This window comes from Canis aureus, chromosome 19 (assembly GCF_053574225.1).
Source record: "Canis aureus isolate CA01 chromosome 19, VMU_Caureus_v.1.0, whole genome shotgun sequence".
NCBI classification, from domain to species: domain Eukaryota; kingdom Metazoa; phylum Chordata; class Mammalia; order Carnivora; family Canidae; genus Canis; species Canis aureus.
The window spans coordinates 8,217,107-8,238,409 of record NC_135629.1 but is presented as its reverse complement, the minus strand read 5'-3'; the positions used below and the strand labels follow the sequence as shown (position 1 = coordinate 8,238,409).

Sequence of the window (21,303 nt, the reverse complement as noted above, 5' to 3'; positions counted from 1 at the left end):
TCTGTTTGATGCATACTGCCAGTCCCAGGGGTCATCTCTCTTTCTCTCATTCACCTCAGGGCCTTTGCATGCACTGTTCCTGCTGCCTGCAGTCTCCTTGCCTGGCTAACTCCCACTAAGGAAGACACACTTAGAGAGGGATGGTTCTTCCTCAGGATGTTGTCATGTGCGAGTGTGACCTCTGAGCTCCTGGCAGCCATCTTGTGACCAGGAGGTGATCTGGTTTGAGGATATTCCTGACAGACACCGAGGATGGCAGAGACAATGATGTCTTTGAGGTGTTGAATTAACCAACTCTGGAGCTGCCCTAACTCAAGACTTCTTGTCAGAGGGAGAATATATTTCCTTATTACATAAGCCAAGTGTGTTGGGGTTTTCTGCTACTTTTAGCCTAAACCATCCTAACGATTACACTGTACCATGGAGAAACAGTATAGTCCGGGACCGAGTGGAGAATACAGCAGGGACATGGGCTCTGACTCCAGCACTGAGGGGCCTGGGGTATCTTTTGTGCACAAATTGGATGCCACTTTCACACAAAGCCTTCCTAGAGCACTGCCCTTCCTCCCCAGCCTCCGAGGAAGTCATTCCTCCTTACTCTGGACTCCTCTATGTATCTTTTTTTTTTTTTTTTTCCTCTGTGTATCTTGATAATCTATTCATGTGTCTTCTCTCCCTGCTGCTTGTGAGCTCCCCAAGAGGAGGGCCTGTGTGTTGGTCATTTTTGTATCCCCCCAGTTATATCCTATGCATAGTAGGTGCTTAAAAATGATTGAGGAATAAATGGAAGGGCAAATAATATTAATATTTCTACTTCCTAATTTGTAAGACAGAAAGCATTTCCCTTAAGCATTGCACCTGGGCTGACAGATGAGTAAGTCTTTTTCCTGCTCTGGGGCTCAGCTTTTCCATCTGTAAAATGGGAAGGTTGGATTAAAATCTCCAGCTCTAAAAAACCTCCATGACTTGATAGTATTTTATATTAAGCATCTGTTCTGTGCAAGGCTATGCATTACAGGAAAGAATCAGACATGTTCCCTTCTCTTGAGATACTCAGGGTCTAGGGTGGAGGTTCTTTACCTTTGCAGGGTGGCGGGAATAGATCCCTTTGATGGCTTCTCCCCACAGAAAAATGCTCCTGCCCTCTTCACATCTGTGGGCAGCCTTAGGAAATCCTTTCAGCTAAACAAAAACCTCCAGAGGCCTACACTTGTCTTCTAGCCCTGTCTGAGCTGGAGCTAGAGGGGACAGAGGAGACTTCAATGCAAAAGAGGAAGTAGATGTGCAAATAAACCACTCATCTCCAATTTGAGAGGTGCTGAAACAGACCCTAGGGACAGCAGAAACTACAGAGGAATGCAGGGTAAAGCCTTGCTGCTCATGTAGGAATTCACCAGGTTCTCAAATGAGAAAGACCTCTTGGTGGCCCAGCAGACAGACAGCACATGCACATGCCCCGGGGTGTGCAAGGGTGCTGGGTTTTATGGATGCTGAGTAACTGTGCGGCTAGAACAAAGCAGAGAAGAAACTGGATCGATGGTGGAGGCAGTGGAAGGGACAGATAATGGTGGGTGGGAGAGAAGCCAAGGGGAAGTGGCCAAGTATTGGATACTCTGGGGCGTGCTCTATGGGTGGGGATCAGGGCAGGAAATTTCTGTAGAAGTTCACAAGGATCTAAGGTCAGACCCGGGCCTTCCAAGAAACAGGCTGAAAAGTCAACACAGCCTCAGATTCTGTAAGCTCAAGGTGTTACCAAGGCTGTCACTGCACCCTGAGAGGGAACCTTCCAGGCAGAAAGCTGTCCAGACTGGGCCTTGTCATGTGTCTGCTGAACTGCCAACAGGAAGCAGCTCTAGCTTAGAAAAATAAAAGCAGAGAGCTTTTCCCTTTTACATGGTCCCATGGTGACTCTTAACTCTGGCCCTTGTACCTGGCCTCCAGAGGCTGTTGTTAACATTTTGGAAAGTTAAAGGAAATCATTTTCCTGCTGTCTGGGCCCCCGCGGGCCTGGCTTTTTGCTGGAATTGCTTGGTAAGGTGTCTCTGCATGGCTCCCCTCACGCTGGGCAGGCACCAGGAGGATAAAATAGAATGCCTTTGAGTAATTCAAAGCTAGGAAAGTGGATGTTTTCCCTTAATTCATGTAGTTTTGAGGTAGATGAAATTGTTGCATGGCGGGAAGATTAAAAGGGGCCTTTGTTTGGGAATAAATTAACTAGATCATTTCTAAGGTTTCTTCCAGATTTTACATCCTGATCCTATGTGGTATCAGCTTCTGGGCTCCCTACACTCTGCTGTGCCCTAGCCAAACTGCTCTTTGAGCTAGCTACACGGCTTCTTCTGAGTTCCTTAATCAAAAGGAATGGGGGCATGGAGTGATGGTCCATTTGTAACTATCGTGTGCCAAAAATTGTTTGGTCATTTCACAACACCATGACGTGAGGGTGGGATTATGGTTTCCATTTGACAGATGCATTCAGTGAGGCTCAAGGAGATGTGCAGAATAAACAAATATGAAGGAAGGACCTGTGTGATAAAGCCTAAGCCAGGAGTTGGAGAAAAAACAGAGAACACAATGGAAGTGTTTCCCATGCTCGTGGAGCTTATTGTCTAGTAGGGGAGAGAGGGACTCTAGTGAAATAATCTCAAAGATAAATGGTGTCGGGAGAGTGTAGTCAGAGCTAGGGAAGGCTTCCTGGAGGAGGTGACACTTGAGTTCAGATTGGAAGCATGAAATGAGTAAGTATTAAAGGAGAGAGGCAGGGGCCAGGTGATCGAAGAAGAGGGAAGAGCTCTTGCAAAACCCTTGAGGCAGGAAGGAGTGTAGAGCATTCCAAGGACTCAGAGGTGTGTGTGGTGATAGCATGGAGGGGGATGATGGAAGTGGTGCAGAGAGAGAGGGCTCAAGAAAGAGAACAAACTAGATGCTAGGTTCTGTGCCAGGTGCTGTTGTACGCGTGATCTCATCTGATCCCAGGAGCCACCCAGAGGCAAGTGTTTTCACTATCCCATTTGATGCAGAAAACTGAGGCTCTGAGGGGGCGTACAGCTGCAGTCCCACAGCTGGTCAGAGGTGGCCAGGCTGTGTACCACATCCAGTGCAAAGCCCAGGCTGTCCTCGGCTTCCCATCTCAGGGGTCTGGACACATGGGCCACCATCCCTGCACTACGCCCACCTCGACTCTCCTTGTCCAGGTGTAGGATTCCCCGCAGGGAAAGCCCAGCCACGCTGTCCTCCGCCCCGCGTGCTTGGCTTCTGGCCTGATCCTGTGGCATCCTTGCTTGGAATCAGAGTGAGAAACTCAGGGTCTGGTAATTGTATTCCATTAAGCCTAATTAAGATGCAAATTTGTACAGTTAATGAAGAAGGCAATTTGGAGGCAATTTCGCTGTGACACAGGACTCTCTCGTTGGTGCCTCTCTTCTCAGGAGGTAGGTCTGAGGTTATGGAAATGTATGCACTGCCACCCACCAAGCTGCATCTGGCCGCTCTCCAGGGAGAAATTCTTCCTGCTGGGGAAGCACCACCCACCCCAGGTGGAACACACTGAAGAGACTACTCAGATCACATAATCCCAGATGTGGGGATCACCCGGTTCTGGGCCCCTGGACCCTGGATGTGGGGTACCAAGGTTCCAGTTTTCTGGAACCAGACTGTCTAGCTTTAAATCCTGGCTCCTCCCTCACCAGCTGTGTCTTTGGGCAAGTTTCTTTTTCTTTCTTTCTTTTGATTTTATTTATTCATTCATTCATTCATTCATTCATTCATTCATTCATTCATGAGAGACATGCAGAGAGAGGCAGAGACACAGGCAGAGGGAGAAGGAGGCTCACCGGGAGGAGCCTGATGAGGGACTCGATCCTGGATCCTGGCATCACGCCCTTAGCTAAAGGCAGAGGCTTCAACCACTAAGCCACACAGTTGTCCTTTTGGGCAAGTTTCTTAACCTGTCTGGGCCTCAGTTTCCTCCTCTGTGAAATGGGACAAATAGCATCACCTGATGAGGTTGCTGTGAAGATGAAATGAGATAATGCATTAAATCATTTAGCAAGCCCTCGGCACATGAATGTGGGACATTTTCAGTAGCTCTGTCACCTACCCATGCTCCAAATGGGAAGGAGTTCTGCCCCCAAACCCTCAGCTCACAAACTTCTTTTTGCTGCTGTCAGAAGTCTGCTGTCTTGGAGTTGGACTTTACTCAGGTCCTGGGTGCCCTGTCCCTGCGGTTCACCTGGCTGCGCAGTGGGGGCACATTCAGCAGCTGACCTTTGACATGGATTGCCACTTGTCGGTTGGCTGTTCTCCCATCCTTGGGTGCCAAAATTGGCCTGCTGGTACCTGAGTCCCTGTCATCCCACCACCCGGTCCCCCTGTACCAGTGGAACTGCAACTGACATCATCCTGATTATAGCCAATATTTGTTGTGTGTTTGCTATGCCAAGCTCTTTGCCTAAAATTATATTATTTCATCCCCACAACCATTTACAGATGCAGAAACTGAGGCTCAGAGAGATAGAGTGACTTTTCCAGGGTCACACAGCTGGTATGATGTCGATGTCTGTCCCGGCTATCTGTCTGGTTCCTAACCTGATTTTTAAGCCCTCTAGTCCATTGCTCTACAGTTCCCAGGTGCCTGTGGTATGCTATCTGTAACCTCAAGGGGGCATGCAGACTTGTAGGAAGGAACAAATGGGAGGACACACTATGACAGCAGGGTGGAAGTGCTGTGGTGGAGAAGCCAGGGGAGTGGCATGTGGGGGAGCATTTGGCTGGGGAGTTCAAAGGATGGGTAGAAGCCTCTGGAGATTTACAGTGGAAAGGGCATTCCTGGAGGTGGGTGACAGCAGGAGCAGCGACATGGGTGGCAGTGCATACATTTCCCATAACCTCAGACCTACCTCCTGAGAAGAGAGGCACCAACGAGAGAGTCCTGTGTCACAGTGAAATTGCCTCCAAATTGCCTTCTTCATGAATGTATTGAACCTAGGACTCAGGGGTTGATGATGGGCAGGGAGTGGCAGTGGGATGGGCAGGCAGGAAAGGCAGGTAGAAGTGAGATCATGCTAAGCCCCCCAGGCCAAGCTAAATCAGAACTCAGCAGAGATTTAGTGATGTGTTCAAGACTCAGACAGACCAGGGCTGAACTTTTCCACATACCGGCCGTGTGACCATGGACAAGACTTTACTTCTCTGAGCCTCGGCTTCTTAGTCAATAAAATGGAGGGAGGTGGTAATCCAAAGGCCTCCCTTTCAGAGTGGTTAAGAAGATGCACAGAAGATTAGCACGGTATTTACAAAATGAAGATCCAGTATGCACACACTGCTCCCCTCATTTGGGGGATTGGGGGTTAGGGAGCCACTGCAAGACCCAAAGAAGAAGAGTGGCCATCCCTACATGTCCAGTGTGTCTGTCTAGCCTGTGCCCTGATAGCTGTCAAGAAGGGTAGGTGTTACGGGCCACCGAGACTAGAAGTTTATCGTTTCAAGGTGAGAACACTCTCCACTTTGTGGAAGGTACACAAGAGCAAGGTGAAGAGGAATTTAAAACTGCGAATTTCAAACTTTCACATTCCCTTCACAATTTTTTCGTGTCTCTTTATTTCCTGTTCTACCTGTTGTTCCCTTAACACTTTTCTTGAAATCAATTTTAAGTTGACTTTTTTTTTTTGTCTTAACTTGTCCCAACACAACATTATCTATTAAATCAAACGCTTTTTAAAAAGTCACTTAAAATCCTTCTACCAAGGTAAAACCAACTGTGAATTTTCAGGGAACTTCTCTCCAAGGATACACACTCATCCAATTTTGCATAATAGAGTTACATACTATTCAGTAACCTTAATTTGACAGCCACGAACATCTTCCCACCGCCACAGAGCAAGCACGTGATTATTAACAGCTGCATATGTTCTCAGTGTTTCTATGAACCAATACTTAACCAATCCCGTAATGATTGTCGTTGATAGAGCTTCTGGTTTTCTAATGATATAAACAGCCACAGTGAACACCTTTTTGTATGCTGTGAGATGCAGGATTCTCAGAAGTAGAGCCACTGAGGAAAAGGATGTACATTTTAAAGACTTTGAATAAAAAAAACCCAAAAACCAAAAACCAAAAAACACCAAACTGCCCTCCAAGAAGAGAGCCCTAATTTATACCACCAGCTGTGAGAGACCAGCTTCCCGCACACTCATCTACCTTGTATTGTTCATGAGGACATGAAAATTTTAAAAGCCCAATTAAGAAATGCAGTTGGCCCTTGGACAGCACAGGTTTGAACTGATAAGTCCGCTCACACATGGAGTGAGTACAGTACTGTAAATGTATTGTTTGTATGTTCTCTTCCTTACAAGGAAGAGGAAGTACAGTACTATATTGTAAATGTAAACAGTATTATATTTTATAGTACTGTAAATGTATTTTCTTTTCCTTATGATTTTCTTAGCATTTTCTTTCCTCTAGCTTACTGTAAGAATACAGTGTATAGTTTATATGTAAAATATGTATTAATTGACAACTTGTGTTATCAGTAAGGCTTCCAGCTAACAGTAGGCTATTAATAGTTAAGTTTTGAGGGAGTCAAAGTTATACATGGCTTTTCGACTGCATAGGGGGTTGGTGCCTCTGACCCTTATGTTATTCAAGGGTAATCTGTACTTAACAAAGAGATTTGGAAGTTATTTATTTGTGGTGGTAATTTTTAATTGTGTAGAGATTCTGGATTCCTTTCTTGGCACTGATCTCATAATAAAACTGCTTCTGGTCTGTATGATGGAATTAAATCTACCAATAGTTTTACAGTGTTTGGCTAATAGCCCTGTGACCTCTAGAATCTCTTCTCTCTTAACTTGGGCTGCCATAAAAGTACCATGGACTGGGTTCATAAACAACAGACATTTGCTTCTCACAGTTCTGGAGGATGGGAAACCCAAGATCAGAGCATCAGTATGGTCAGGTTCTTGGCAAGGGCTCTCTTCCTGGCTTGCAGACAGCCACCCTCTCACCGTGTCCTCACATGGTAGAGAAAGGACCCTCTGGTGTCTTTTTTTCATCTTGTAAAAGGCACTAATCCCATCATGGGGGCTCCATTCTCACAAACTCATCTAAATCTAATTACCTCCTAAAAGCCTCATCTCTAGATACCATCACATTGGGAGTTAGGACTTCAACATATGAATCAGGGGTGGGAAGAGATACAAGCCTTCAGTCCGAGATATCTTCCATAAAGACAAGTTTGGGAACCAGTGGGCTAGGTCATTGCTTTTAATGTGAGTTTTGTCTCTCCAGTGGTAGCCAATAAGCCCGATTATTTATTGAGTGTTTACTATACACCAAGCTGTGTTTGGTACACTATCTATGTATTGTCTCAGTGGACATCCTTACAAGGAAAGAATTATTTCATTTTACAGAGGAGGATCCTGAGGCTCAGCTAATGAGAGATGGAGCTCAGATTGGGAGGCTAACTCCAATTCTCTGCCCATTGTCATTCTGCTACATGCCCAGGTAGACTGTAGGTACAACTTCTGGCGGGTAGGGGTTTCTCTTGCTTGCTTCTGAATCCTATTCCAGTGTCAACACAAGGCAGATAGCATCAAGTCCAGCTGTTAATGGGTAGAGCAAAGGCCTTAGCCTTAAATGACTTGGGTTTGAATCGCCCCTCTGCCCCTTACCAGCTCTGTGGCTTTGGCTTGGGTTTTCCATCTCTTAAATTGGATTCATAATTCCTAACCCTCAAAACTGCCTTAAGGACAAAATGAAATAGTGTACATACCCAGTACATAATAAGCACTGAATAAATTTACTATTTTGGGTATATTCATTTAGTCCCTCAAAGACCCCGGGATCCAATGAGTAGAGCGCCATGGAGTTAAAGATGGTTCCATGGACTCTCATGTATAATAACATCATCTGTTCACTTATCCATTCACTCAGCAAATATTGATGGAGTGCCTGTTACGTGCCAAGCATCAAAATCCAGCGGTGAACAAGATAAAAGGCCAGCTCCCCAAGAGCTAACCTGCTAGGGGGATTGAGATAGAAGATAAAGTAGCAGGCAAATAAATCTATTCCATTAATGCTGGGTGCTATGAAGAAAAAAAGAAAGTAGGGTAAGAGGAAAAATAAGGCAAGCTAAGAGGTTAGAAACAACAAGAGGCTTGGGGAAGAGAATTCATTAGACAGAATGGAGAGGAAGGTGGCATCCAAGCACAGATATAAATGAACTTGAATGCAGCATGGAAAAATTTTAATTAGCAAATTTGGTGCCTGAAGCAAGCAACTAACAGGGCTCTCAAACCACTATTGTAAATCCTGAGGAAAGGGTGCCAGCCAGGAGCTCTAGCTAGTGGCCCCCTATTCCAGTGATTATAATAATAATAAACGTCCATTGAGCTCTGTTGTTTCCAACTGTTAGGAGAGTACCTATTGCCAATATGTAAATCCAGCAAGTTGAGAAAGGAAACAGTATTTCATAATCAGGATTAGGCCTTGTTTTACCTTTCACATCAGAGCACATCTGGTACCCTCTCCAGTCATGGCTGTCCCCCGAGCATCTGCAGTCCCAGGGCAGCTCCTTCCTGTGTGGGACCCAGAGAGCAAATCCTGGGTGGTGTGGTAGCTCAAGTCAGGATAATAAATGCAGATGGTTGGGATGAACATCAGCAAGGACTGGGATTTCAAGATTCTCCTCCACTTGGATTTACCCAGGAGAGTTCCCACCCCTGCCAGGAGCCAAAATGTACTACTTATAGTCAGAAAGGATTGGGGGCCACTTCCTGGAAGCTTAGATGCAGAAAGATTGGGCTCTTGGTGCTATTCCTACAGTTTGCGGCAGTGTTTCTCAGTCCGCCAACATCAGAATCATTGGGGACTCCTTATTAAAAACTCAACTTCTGGGCCTCATGCCAGACGTCCTGGGTCCAGTTCCCTGGAATCTGCCTTTTAACAGGCTCCTTACTGACTGCTATGCCCTCCAAAGTTGGGGGATGGATGGTTGGTGGGGGTACCCATCAGAAGGATATTCATAGCTGGGATTGTTCTGGGACCAGCAGCGCCTGTGTCTGTTCCTGGTCAGGCTGGGGGTTGGGGCCTGGCCATATCCTCAAGTTTGCATTTTTGTCTCAGAAAGAACTGCAGTAAGAAGGAAGGCAGGAATTTCAGGAGATGGTTTCTGTCATGCTGTGAGGCACTGTGTGTGAGAAGGTTCTGCTTCTAATGAGAAGGAAAAAGAATAAGCATACATATATAATATATGTTAAAAATTTATATTATATATAAAAAGCATTATGTGTGTGTGTGTGTGTGTATATATATATATATATCCTCCAGAATATAGGCAAATGTGTGACTTTCAAATAGATTGTTTTCTAGCCTGGACACAATTTTCGTTTCTCTCTGGTGAGTCATTACAGAAGTTGCCTTTTTCTCTCTGCCTCTTTCAAGCAAAGAACACATTTCTTGGAGGGGCTGAGACCTCCCCAGGAACAGGCCTGGGAAGTTAACATTTGGCCAAGTCCAGTGAGAGGAGCCACTGAGGTAACCAGAGAACCCCAACCAGTCACAGAGCCTCCTGACAACCGAAGGGATGGCCATGCCATCCCTGTCAGCTCAGATCTTGCTATCTCTTGTGGATTTTGGCTGCCTGGCTGCCACCCTGCTGGTTTTAATGAGAAAATGTCCCCAAATGCCTTTTGACACTCATTCAAGTCAGAATCAGAAAGTTTAGCATAGTAATAAAGAGCATGGGTTCTGGGAACCATCCTCCTGTGGCTCCCCATTTCACTCAAAGTCGAAACCCAAGTATCTACCCCTTCTCTAAGGCCCCAGATGATTTCATCTCTTCTACCTCTCTGCCTTTCTCACTCACTCATCTCCAGCCATCCTGATATCCTGGGTGTTTATCAAACATGTCAAGGATGTGTCTACCCCAGGTCTTTTGCACAGGCTGTTCCCTCCTCCTGTCATGCTCTTTTTCCCAGATCTTTATGTGTTTCATTCCCTCACTTCCTTTAGGACATAATAATCCCAGACATAATAATCCCCTTGTTTTCTCAAAGCATTTGTCACTACCTAATGTAGTGTTTATTTACTTTTTTTTTTTTATGAACTGTTTCTCCCCTGTCCTATCTCTTTGTGAATGGACACTTTGTGTAAAGTGATTACTGTTATTTTTCCAACATCTGGGAATGGGATGAACATCAGATGCCTCCTGATTCTCTGGTATGTGTCTAGTATATTACAGACCCTTAATAAATAATGATTGATTGATTGATTCATTGAATGAATGCTTGGCTTTGTTACTTGCTAATTGTGTGACCTTGAGATTCTTAGTATCTCTGAGGCTGAGTTTCCAAGTCTTTAAAATGGACATGGTTATAGAGGTAGAGGCTTACGTGTTAAATGAGACAATGCATATAAGTTCTTTGCACGGTGCCTATCACAATTAAAATTCTCAATAATGATGATTGACCTTAGACTATTATTACTTAGATCTATAAATTAAGATAGAATGTACTAAAGAAAATGAGAGAGGTGTGCAAAAGACTGTCATATTGAGAGATGAGAGGTTCTGACCAGGCCAGCTAGTAGGAATCAGGAAATCATTTCAGAATGGGGCCCACTTGAGTTGGGCCTCTGGGTTGGGCAGGATCTCAGTAGGTCAGTACTGATTTTATATAATGGTGGTACAGGAAAAAGGAACAGCATGAGCAAAGAGGCAGGAAGCAGAGAGTTCAGGGACTGGTCATGCTTGCTCCTGGAGTGGGGAGTAAGGTCCTCTTTCTTGACCTGGATGGTGTGCATCTTACAATAACCTATTGAATAAATTCATTAGATTTGTGTTGTTTCCCGTGTTTATGTTTTTTAAAAAACACACTTTTAAAATAAGAATGGGGGCGCCTGGGTGGCTCAGTTGATAAAGCATCTGCCTTCAGCTCAGGTCATGATCCCAGGGTCTTGGGATTAAGTTCCAGGTTTGGCTCCCTGCTCTGCGGGGAATCTACTTCTCCCTCTCCCTCTGTCTGCTGCTCCCCCACTTGTTTCTCTCTCTCTCTCTCTCTCTCCCAAATAAATAAAATCTTTATAAATAAATAAATTGAATTAAATAAGAAGGAAGGGTGTATTGGATACAATCAGATAAAAATCCAGTTTCTGCCTCCTGTCAGCTCTCTGACCTTTGGCAAATTACTTAACCTCTCTCAACCTTGGTTTCCTTCTCTGGAAAAGAAATTATAATAGTACTTAGCTCCTAACATTGTGCTGGTCATTTAAGAAGAGAAAGCATGTAATACCCTAGCACACACCTGGACCCCAGTAAAAGCTATTAATGTGAATTGGTGGTCCTGGGATAAGGAGCCCTGAGTGCTACCCCTGACTTGCTGTGTGATCTTGGCAGAGTCACTTCTCTGCTGTCTGATGCCTCCTGATTCTCCTGAAAATCCCATCCCTTGTAAGAACTGTAGCTGATTTTGGTAGGCTGCTTGCTGGGCCCCGGGTGCTCCAGGCTGAGCCTGCCCGTTCTTATGTTTCCTCCAAACACGCGGAACCTCCAGTGGCCCCAGGAAACAGCAGCAGTGAGAGGTATGGAATCTTTAGCACTTCCCCAGCATGCCGGTGGCAGGTGAAGATGTGCTGGAGACACACAAGGCAGAGAGGCAATAAATTGCTTTCAGTTGTTTTAAGGAGGGAAAATGGTGCTGCTTTTACCCTTTAGGCTTGGGCTGCCTCTTGTAAGCTTTGTTTGCCTCAACTGCCTTTCTACTGGTTTTTACCAAGTTGTGTGAGATTAAAGAACAGAAAGGGAATAACCTGGGAAGGGTTCCCTGCCTATCAAAGGGTCACTTTTCCTAGCTGGTGTCCTTCACAATCCTGCTTCCTTGGGACCAGGAAAGAGACGACCAACCCCTGATTCCTCTTTTTTTTTTTTTAAGATTTTATTTATTTATTCATGAGAGACACACAGAGAGAAAGAAAGAGGCAGAGACACAGGCAGAGGGAGAAGCAGGCTCCATGCAGGCTCCCCCAAAGTGGGACTCTTTCCTGGGACTCCAGGATCATGTCCTGGGCCAAAGGCGATGCTAAACCACTGAACCACCTGGGCTGCCCCCAACCCCTGATTCCTTGACTGAACAGAGAAGAGAAATCAAGTCAAGTGGAGTCACTAGGGTGGCTGCTCCCAAAAATATGAGTTTGTGATAAAATGTAAAATGTAGCAATTCAGTGAATGCCTAGACAGCTGCTAGATACTCACATTCAATCTACCTTGAATTCCCAGGAAGACTCCCTCTAAAGATCCCCTTCGACTGACAAATCCTTTCACGTTAGACACAAACCTATCCTAGAATGCTATAAAAAGTTGCTTGGGCCAGATCCTTTTTCATCTTTTTATAAAACTGATCCTCTGTACCCATCAAACACCAGCAACCTCTTTTCCCTTTCCCCAGCTCTTGCAACCATCATTCAACTTTCTATCTATAACTTTAAGTGTAGAATCATACAATATATGTCTTTTGTGACTGGCTATTTCACTTAGCACAATGCCCTCTAGGTTCATTTTTGTGTAGCAAGGGTCAGAATTTCCTTCCTTTTTGAGGCTGAACAGTATTCCATTGTATGTATAGACAATATTTATTCGTGTGTTCTTGGATATTTGGAATGCTTCCACTCTTTGATGCCACTGTGAACATTATATCAGTTTTTCCTTAAAATTAATCCTATATTTCAATTATTATGTAGGTGTTCTGATGCCATGGGGTACTAACAGTCAGCCTCTCTTTAATACCTACATCCTGGTCTCAGGAACTGGGGAAATAGCAAAGTAGCTGGAGGCAGGGGCCAGGACAGGAGTGAGGGACAAGCCAGGGTTGGGCCAGGACAAGGAACCAAAAAATGCTGTACATTCACAGCTATAATGTCCCTGGATTGGTAAGGTTTTCTTGGCAACCGTTTATGAAGTGGATATCCATTTAGGGAAAAGATGGCAGGCTCACAGGAAGGTACAGTGGTCCGGGTTGCTGACTGCTGACATGCTGTGTAGCCAGGACCAAATTACAAACCTGTCCAGGCAGAGCAAGTGGTCTTCTCTATCCAGTGTGGTGTCAAGGCACCAGGAAGCATCCATCTTTCATTGTGAGACAATGCTACCTCTCCCTTCTAATCAAAGTGCTTCAGGTTCCACCATTCAGACACATTAGACGTGCAATAAAGAGTTGTCCAAATATGTCACAAAGGTTTTCCCTTTACAGAGCAGATGTTCCTTAAAGGACTTTTAGGGTTCATCTAGCTTGATAGTTATCAAACTTTACTCTGAGGAGCTTCTGGGGATTCTTGGACAAAAATGGAGGGAAAGAGCCAAGCAGATGGGGCTCCGGGACTCCCACTCCTCTCCTCCAGCCAGAGCAATATGCTTTTATCTGATTATAAATTTTTATAAGGACCAGTCGTTGTGCTACCAAGAAAAGTGGTGGGAGCTTTGAAAGCCTCTGATCTAGTGAGACCCCCTTGTTTGACAGGGGAAGTCCAGAGAAGTTGAGAAAAGTGTTCAAAGTCACACAGCAGATTCATTCAACAAATACTTAGCAAACACTTACTATGAGCCAGATGCACAGGAAACAAAGATGAGGAGACAAATCCCGTGCCAGGATCTTTAGGATGGATCCCCCCCCCAGATTTGTAGAGGATGGGGATTGGGTACATGGGGACCTGTCGATAGGGAAGGGAACAGCCTCCCCCCCATCCACAATGTGTGCCCTCTGGATTATCCTCACACCCCACATATGAGTGATGCCATAACTCCTGTACATGCAAAAAAGGAACAGATCTGTGTTCTTTTTAGTATATTTTCCTCCCACCATATCATTCCATCCTTGCTAAAGCCCTGTCATATATGTACCTACTATGTGCCAAGCAGTACTGGCATATGAGGCTATCAAACTGATGAGGACATGGCTCTTGCTGCCAACAAACTCCCTGCATAATAGGGGGGAGAAAAGCTCTACACAACTGACTACACTATAGAGTCAGTGCTAAACACCACTCTTGGCATCTGGGTTAGAAAGGGAATGTGTCTCTTCCCTACAATGTTAGGGAAGTGGCATTGAAATGGGGCCTCTCTTACCTTCCCATATTTTCAGTTAGGAATTTGGGTGTTGGAGTAAGGTAGCCCTTCAAAGCCCAGCTGGGCCACACAGCCAGGGAGCTTGGGCAAGGCACAAGAACAGAGTCTCATCTGAAAAATGAGAGTGATAGGGTGCCTGGGTGGTGCAGTTGGTTCAGAGTCCAACTCTTAATTTCAGCTGAGGTCTTTATCACAAGGTCATGAGATGGAGCCCTGTGTCAGGCTCCATGCTCAGTGGGGAGTCTGCTGGAGAGTCTCTCTCACCCACGTTTTCAGAAAGATTATCTGCCCCCTCTAAAAAAAAATGTGGATGATAATAACAGCTCCTTCATGATGGGGTTGCTGTGAGGATTAAATGAAGCTATGCATAACAAACTCTCAGCTTCAATAGATGTAGCTCATATTTCCAGAGTTTACAGATAAGGCGATGGTGGGAAAGAAGCATTCCAGACAAAGGCACTGCCCAGGCACAGTGCCAGAAGGGCAGACAGGCAGCTTGCACAGGACACTCCGTCTGCTGATGCCAAGAGCACTGGAAAGGAAGGTGTGCTGGCAAATGCCACAGGAAGGTGGATCCAGGTGGCAGTAGGGCTCCTCTCATCCCAACTGAGGACTTGGGCCCCCCAGACTCATTTATTAGCTCTCATCATTTTCTTATAGGACCCTTAGGATTTCCTTGATACAAGATCCTGTCATCTGCAAAGAAAGAAGCTTTATTTCTTCCTTTCAAATCTGTATGCCTTTATTGCATTCTCATGCCTAATTGCTGGGCTGTCTTTAAATCCTTTTATTTTTTGACTAGGTGAGAACCAGGCCTGGCTGGGGTCAGAGGGAGGGACAGACTACCCTTTGGAGAGCTGGCCAGATATAACCATGTGAGTGCCAGGGCAGATCTCTCAAGCACCACTGTGACATGCACTCCCAGGCTAGTGAGCAGAGGGGAGAACACTGGGAAATGCTTTTCTGTAGCACTCATAGCTGGAGCATATTTCTAGAGCTTTCAGTAACTGTTTATTGAGCAGCTCCCTGGTTCTTGGGAGGACACAGAGATGACTCAGACTTAAATTTGGCGCCTACGGTCTAATGAAAAAGTCTGCTTAGTAATTACGGAATTACAACCCAACTTGACAGGGGTTATAAGAGAGGTCTCTACAAAGTTCAGAAAAACCCTGAAGAAGGAAGCCAATGAACCCTTCTCATGGAATTGAGAAAGCCTTAAAGGAAGTGACATCAGAGCTCGTTGTAAAGAATTAATTGAATGTGTTCCTTTCCTCAGACTGAGAGAGAAGGACCAGGGATCCCAGATGGAACAGTGTTTGCAAATGTAGGGGTGTGTGAGAGCCAGGCCTTTGGAGGCAAAGTGGAGCCCCACAAGAGGAGGCTACATGGGAAATTGGACCCAGATGGAAAAGGCTCTTGTGTGAGGTCAAAGATTCTAACATGCCACTAACCACTGCCTGGCCCTTTCTCCTGGTCTCCCGAGTAGAATCTGTTTTTGAATGCTTGTCTCCTGGGCTTCTGTGGTGCTGATTGGAGTAATGGGAAAATAAGAGAAATCAATGGGAAGATGAAGTGGATTTATGTAACAAATGTAAGGTACCACTCAATAGGTCAGAAAGATCAGAGTGTAGATGGGAGAAAGAACACAAGTGGGGACCAATGCAAGCTACAGTTTTTGAGGGGAGAAGGGGGATTCAATGGCAAACAGCTGACATAGAAAGCGACACAATAGGGTAGTAGATGGGGGAAGAGGTGCTTTAGTATTGATTGATTGATTGATTGCCTCTTTAGGAGTCTTCAGTAAAGGTTTAAGTCATTTTCTGTTTTCTTCCTGGATGTTGGACTTAAATTTCTTCTGATTGTAGTACCATGGTTAGACTGGACACAAGACAGCCCAGTTTCATTTGGTTTACCCTTGTCTATGTAGCGGGGTCATCCTCTGTATCTCTTTTGTGGTCTCACAGCCATAGCAAGCCATTAGAGTTTCTGTAGGAAAAAGAGGCGATTGGATGGATATGTGGTTTTCAGAAAGATTATCTGGCTTCTGCATGTGGGATGGGCTGAGGGGACCCAGATCAGAATCAGGATGACCAATTCGGAAGCTGTTGAACAGCTGAGCAGAGATATTATCAAAGTCTGAACCAGAATAGCAGTGACACAAAGGGTCATTATCTCTGCTTCTCAGTAATCTGTGGTACAGATCTTAAAGCAGCTCTAAGTATGAGAGGACAGCAATTGGAAAGGAAATTCTCTTTAAGTGTGAAGCAATTTAGAGCTTAATCATATCCTAAGGTCTTAGATTTACTTTATGTAAATATACACCCAGAAAGCAGTTTATTTAAGTAGAGTAGGGTTTCACCTGTGAGACTCAACTGACTCTGCCACCTGTGAGACTCACCTGTCACTTCTGCAGTGCTTGGAGAGATCTAGACTGGACCACTTTTTGGTGTGTAGACTCACTGATACCCTCCAGGAACTTTCTGTCGGGAATTTATGGAGTCTGTCCTTCCATTTGCCAAAGGAAGCAGCTAGAAGTAAAATTTGCTGTCTGTCCATGGAGAGATGGTTGCTGTTGGTACTGGCCAATTAACCAGCAGGACAGAAAGTTCTTGGGCAAACAAGGACACAGACCCAGCTTTCCCAAAGGCACATTAGAATAGGGGGAGAAGTGGGAGTCTTGCTCATGTTTCCATCTCCAGCAGCTTGGCCTAGCATAACACCTGCTACTGCATTCTTGCTTAATTAATAGTTCCTGAATATATTAATGAATTAGCATAACATGAAACCCTCAAAATGGTCATGTTGGGTCAGGACAGTGATGTGTTAAAAGAATTCATCCATTCACTCATTCATCATTATTGAGCTCCTCCTACCATTTAGCTTTGGGTTAAGCAATGGTTCACAGTCTTGGCTGTGTTTGGAAAGTTTTCAAAAATCCTGATACACCAAACGAAGAAAATCAGGATCTTGTCTGAGGGTGGGAGCAGGATATTTGCTTTTTTTTAAAAAAAAAAAAAAACTCCTCATGGGATTCTAATGTGTAGCCATGGTTAATAACCTCTGAACTAGGTACCAGAATAATAGGTCACTATCATATTGTCCCTGCCCTTGTAAGGGTCAAAGTCTAAGTGAAAGATACCTAATGTATTCATTCATTCATTCATTCATTCATTCATTCATTCATTAGAACGCAGAGCATTAAATGCCTTAATAGAGATATGGGGGATGCCTACATGGCTCCATCAGTTGAGGATCTGACTCTTGGTTTTAGCTTAGGTCATGATCTCAGCATTATAATTTCAAGCCCCACATCAGATTCTGTGCTCAGCAGTGGAGAGAGGGGAGAGTCTGCTTAAGATTCTCTCTCTCCCTCTCCTCTGCCCCTCCTGTCCCCCACCACCCCCACTCACACATGTGTGCATGCTGCCTCTCAGATAAATCTTTAAAAAAAGATACAAATATGGAAAAAATACTGTGGGAACCCAGAGGAAGAAACGACTTAGATGTGGCAATAGGGTATAGGAAAGCTTCAAAGAGGAAGGAACTTCTAAGATGAGTTTTGTATGATAAATAGAGATTCAGAGGTGCCTGGTTGGCTCAGTCAGAAGAACATGCAACTCTTCATCTTGGGGTCATGAGTTTGAGCCCCACATTGATATAGATGACATAAATAAATAAACAAACTAACTTTTTTAAAAAAGAAGTTCATCATCCTCCTTCCTTCTTTCCCTCCCTCCCTTCCTTCTAGCCTTCCTCCCTTCTTCCTCTTTTCTTCCCATATTCTTTTTAAAGATTGATTGGTTGATTGATTGATTGATATTAAATAGCATGCATGAGCAGGGAGAGTGGCAGAAGGAGAGGGAGAAAGAGAGAGAGAGAGAAGCAGACTTTCCACAACCCTGAGATCATGATCTGAGCCAAAATCAAGAGTTGGATGCTCAACTGACTGAGCCACCCAGGTGCTCCGCTTTCCATCTTATCAACCTTTATCAACCATCCCCCTCTTTCTCCTTCTCATCCTTCTCACCTGGTTGTTGCAGGGCAGCCTATCAAATAAGCCCAGAAGGAGAAAATAGTATGCAAAAATGAGGCCCCCACTCTGAAGGAACCTCCTCTCCCAGGAGAAGGAAATAACATGTGCAGATCCCAAGGCTGAAAGAACCTGAAGTGTCTGGGGACTGTGGCTTCATTTTTACTGGAGTATAGTGGATCAGACATGAGGGAAATATCATGCCAGTCGTCAAAAGAGTTTGAACTTTTACTAAAGGCATTTGGGAGCAAAACGATCCTGTGATGAGATTTAAAACAATGCTTATCACATTTTAGGTGGTACCTGATATGACTATAAATTGTACACAGTCATGACATTGATTAATATTGACTCACACTGGTTTTTGATTCCTTTGGTTACCTGCAAGAGAGTCTCAATTTAGCGCTGGTAGATCTTTAGTACCCACATTATAAGTACTCATGTTTTGTTTGTTTTTTTAATGAAAAGCAAAATATCTGGCTAGAATTTAATCATCTTGTTTTGTTTTCATCCTGTTTATTCTTATGGAAAGCTTCTATAGACGACAAAAAAATAGGTGACTGGATTTTCATATGTGATAGTAAAATAAACTTAAGCTTAAAAAAAGTAGGTCTAATATATATATATATATATATATATACACATATATATATATAATATGTATAAAAAGGAAATGATGGTATAAGATATGCATAGACCCAGCAAAGATTGCAAAGATTACAATGGGAGTAGGTAAGTAACTGATGTAGAGATCCAATTAATTAATTTTTCATTTTATGGGTCATGCTTTTTGTGTCAAGTCTATGAACTCTTTGTTTAGCCCTGGACCCTGAAGATTTTCTCTAAGGAGTTTTTCTACAAGTTTTATAGTTTTATTTTTTAAGAGCTTTTATTTATTTGAGGAAGAGAGAGATAGAGGAGAGAGACAGAGAGAGATCCTGAGCAGGGGGGAAGGGCACAGGGAGAAGCAGACTCCCCACTGAGCAGGGAGCCAAGGCAAGGATCAATACCAGGACCCCGGGATCATGATCTGAGCTGAAGGCAGACACCTAACCGACTGAGTCACCCAGGTGCCCGTTCTTTGTTTTACATTTAAGTCTGTGAACTATTTTTGAGTTAATTTTCTTATGAAGTATGAGGTTCTGAGTGAGGTTCAGTTTTTTGCCTATCGATGTCTAACTGTCTAGCACCACCTTTTGAAAACACCCTTTCCCCAGTTAAACTGATTTTGCACCTGTGTCAAAAGTCTCTTGGGCTTATTTGTGCAGGTCTGTTTCTTGATTCTCTATTCCATTCCATTGGTCTGTGTCTACCCTTCTACTGTCTTGATTACTGTAGCTATATAATAAGTCTTGAAATCAAGTAGCCTAATTTCTCCCATTTTATTCTTCTTTTCAAAAATCATTTTAGCTATTCTAGTTCCTTTGTATTTCCATATATATTTTAGAATGGTGTCATCCATATCTATAAGACACTTGGCTGAGATTTGGACAGGGATTGCATTAAATCCATTCATCAGTTTAGGAAGAGTTGACACATTAATATGCTGAATCTTCTAATCCATAAACACTGTGTATCTCATTTATTTAAATATTTTATTTCTTTCATCAGCATTTTGTAGTTTTCAGCATATAAGCCTTGTACAAATTCTTCTTCTGAGAATGTCTTGATTTCCCTTCATTTCCTAAGGATATTTTCACCAAGTATGAGATTCTGGGTTGACAGTTCTTTTCCTATGGCCTCTGAAAATAATTGTGTCACTTTCTTCTCATCTCTATATTTTCTGATGCGAAATCTGCTGTCTTTCTCATTATAGTGAGGTGTTTTCTCTAGCTACTTTCAAGATTGTTTTCTTTGGAAAGCCAAATTTTTAAAAATTTTAAATTATTACGTATCCTGGTGTGGGTTTTGAGAGGAGGTCATCCTGTTTGAGGTTCACTCAGCTTCTTGATGAAGGTTTATGTCTCTTACTAAATTTAGAAGTTTTCTTCAAGTACCTCTTCATCCTTACCCTCTTTCTTGTCAACTTCCAGCACTAAGCCTACATGATGTTAAGTCTTTTGTTATATAGATCACTCCACAGATCTCTGGGACTCTGTCCTTCCCCCACTCCCATTCCAGAACTTCCTTCAGATGTTCAGATTGGGTAATTTCTGTTGTCCTCACTTCTGGTTCACTGATTGTTTCCTCTCTTGGTGTTGATCCCAACCATTGAGTTTTTGTTTCAGTTATCAAATTTTTTTGTTCTAAAATTTCCGTTTGGGTCTTCTTTTTTTTTCTTCTGTTTCTTTGTCCGGAGTTTCTATTTTTTTTTTTCATTTGTCTCAAGCATGTTTCCATTTGCGTATTGAAGCATTTTTATGATGGTTACTTTAAAGTGTTTTTTGGGTCATCCTAGCATCCCTGTCATCTTGGCATTGGTATCTATTGATTGCTTTTAAAAATTCTGTATGAATTCTTCCCAGCTTTTCATATGAGAAATGATTTTCAACTGAAATGTGGGTGTTTTAGGTCGGCATTTGAGACTCTGGATAAAAGTCTTCTGTTTTATCTGTGTTCATGAGACACTGCTCTGGCAGGGGAAGCAAGAGGTGGTGGGATGAGGGTGCTCTTCCTCATTACTTGGAGGTGGGGGTAGAAGTCCAGGTTCCTTGTTCAGCTTCTTTGACACCTGAAGAGGGAGGGTCTTCATTACTCATGAGCAAGGACAAGTTCTAGCTCCCTACCAAGCCTCCAGGAATAACTCCCTGACTAGGAGGGGTAGAGGTGCCTCTCCTTACTGTTCTCCATGTGCCCTCCACTGACTTCGGGTGGGGGAGGGTAAAGGGGGAAGAGGGTGCAGGTTTATCTCCACCTGATGAGGATGAAAGTCCCTATTAGGGACTGTAGGGACACCACCCCAGTAGGAGGGTCAGTCACCTTGTAGCCTGACAACGATGGATATCTTGGCTCCACTTGGCTCCTCTGCTGGCCAGGATGGGAACAGGGCTCTAGTATTTTTTTTTTTTTTTCTCTAGTATTTTCTGTGGAGTTAGGCTGAAAGTAGACTAGTTTTAGTCTAGAAGTTTTCTATTTTGCTAGGCTGTTCCTGGTCCTTTGGCTAGACACAACAGACTTTTGTTGGGGCTTTTTCTTTTTTCTTTCTTTCTTTTTTTTTTTT

At 43.9% G+C, this 21,303-nt stretch overlaps 1 protein-coding gene and 1 long non-coding RNA gene across 10 annotated transcripts in view; one reads left to right on the top strand and one right to left on the bottom strand.

Moving 5' to 3' along the window:
- HRH1 (histamine receptor H1) overlaps window positions 1-21,303 on the top strand; it is a 76,058-nt gene that overhangs the window by 38,934 nt on the left and 15,821 nt on the right. For 4 of the 8 annotated variants that reach the window (XR_013357416.1, XR_013357413.1, XR_013357415.1 and 1 more), the window contains one exon: window positions 60-357. The exons of the other annotated variants lie outside the window; for them this stretch is intronic. The gene's annotated coding sequence lies outside the window, so the exon portion shown is untranslated. Of the gene's footprint in view, window positions 1-59; window positions 358-21,303 lie in introns of those variants that run through there. 8 annotated transcript variants of the gene reach the window in all.
- The window catches only part of LOC144289573 (uncharacterized), a 28,439-nt gene continuing 21,952 nt past the window's right edge, over window positions 14,817-21,303 (bottom strand). Inside the window, exon 5 of one of the 2 annotated variants that reach the window (XR_013357419.1) lies at window positions 14,817-16,099. This is a non-coding gene — a long non-coding RNA (uncharacterized LOC144289573). Of the gene's footprint in view, window positions 16,100-20,409; window positions 20,815-21,303 lie in introns of those variants that run through there. The other variant, XR_013357418.1, reaches the window with a different exon arrangement.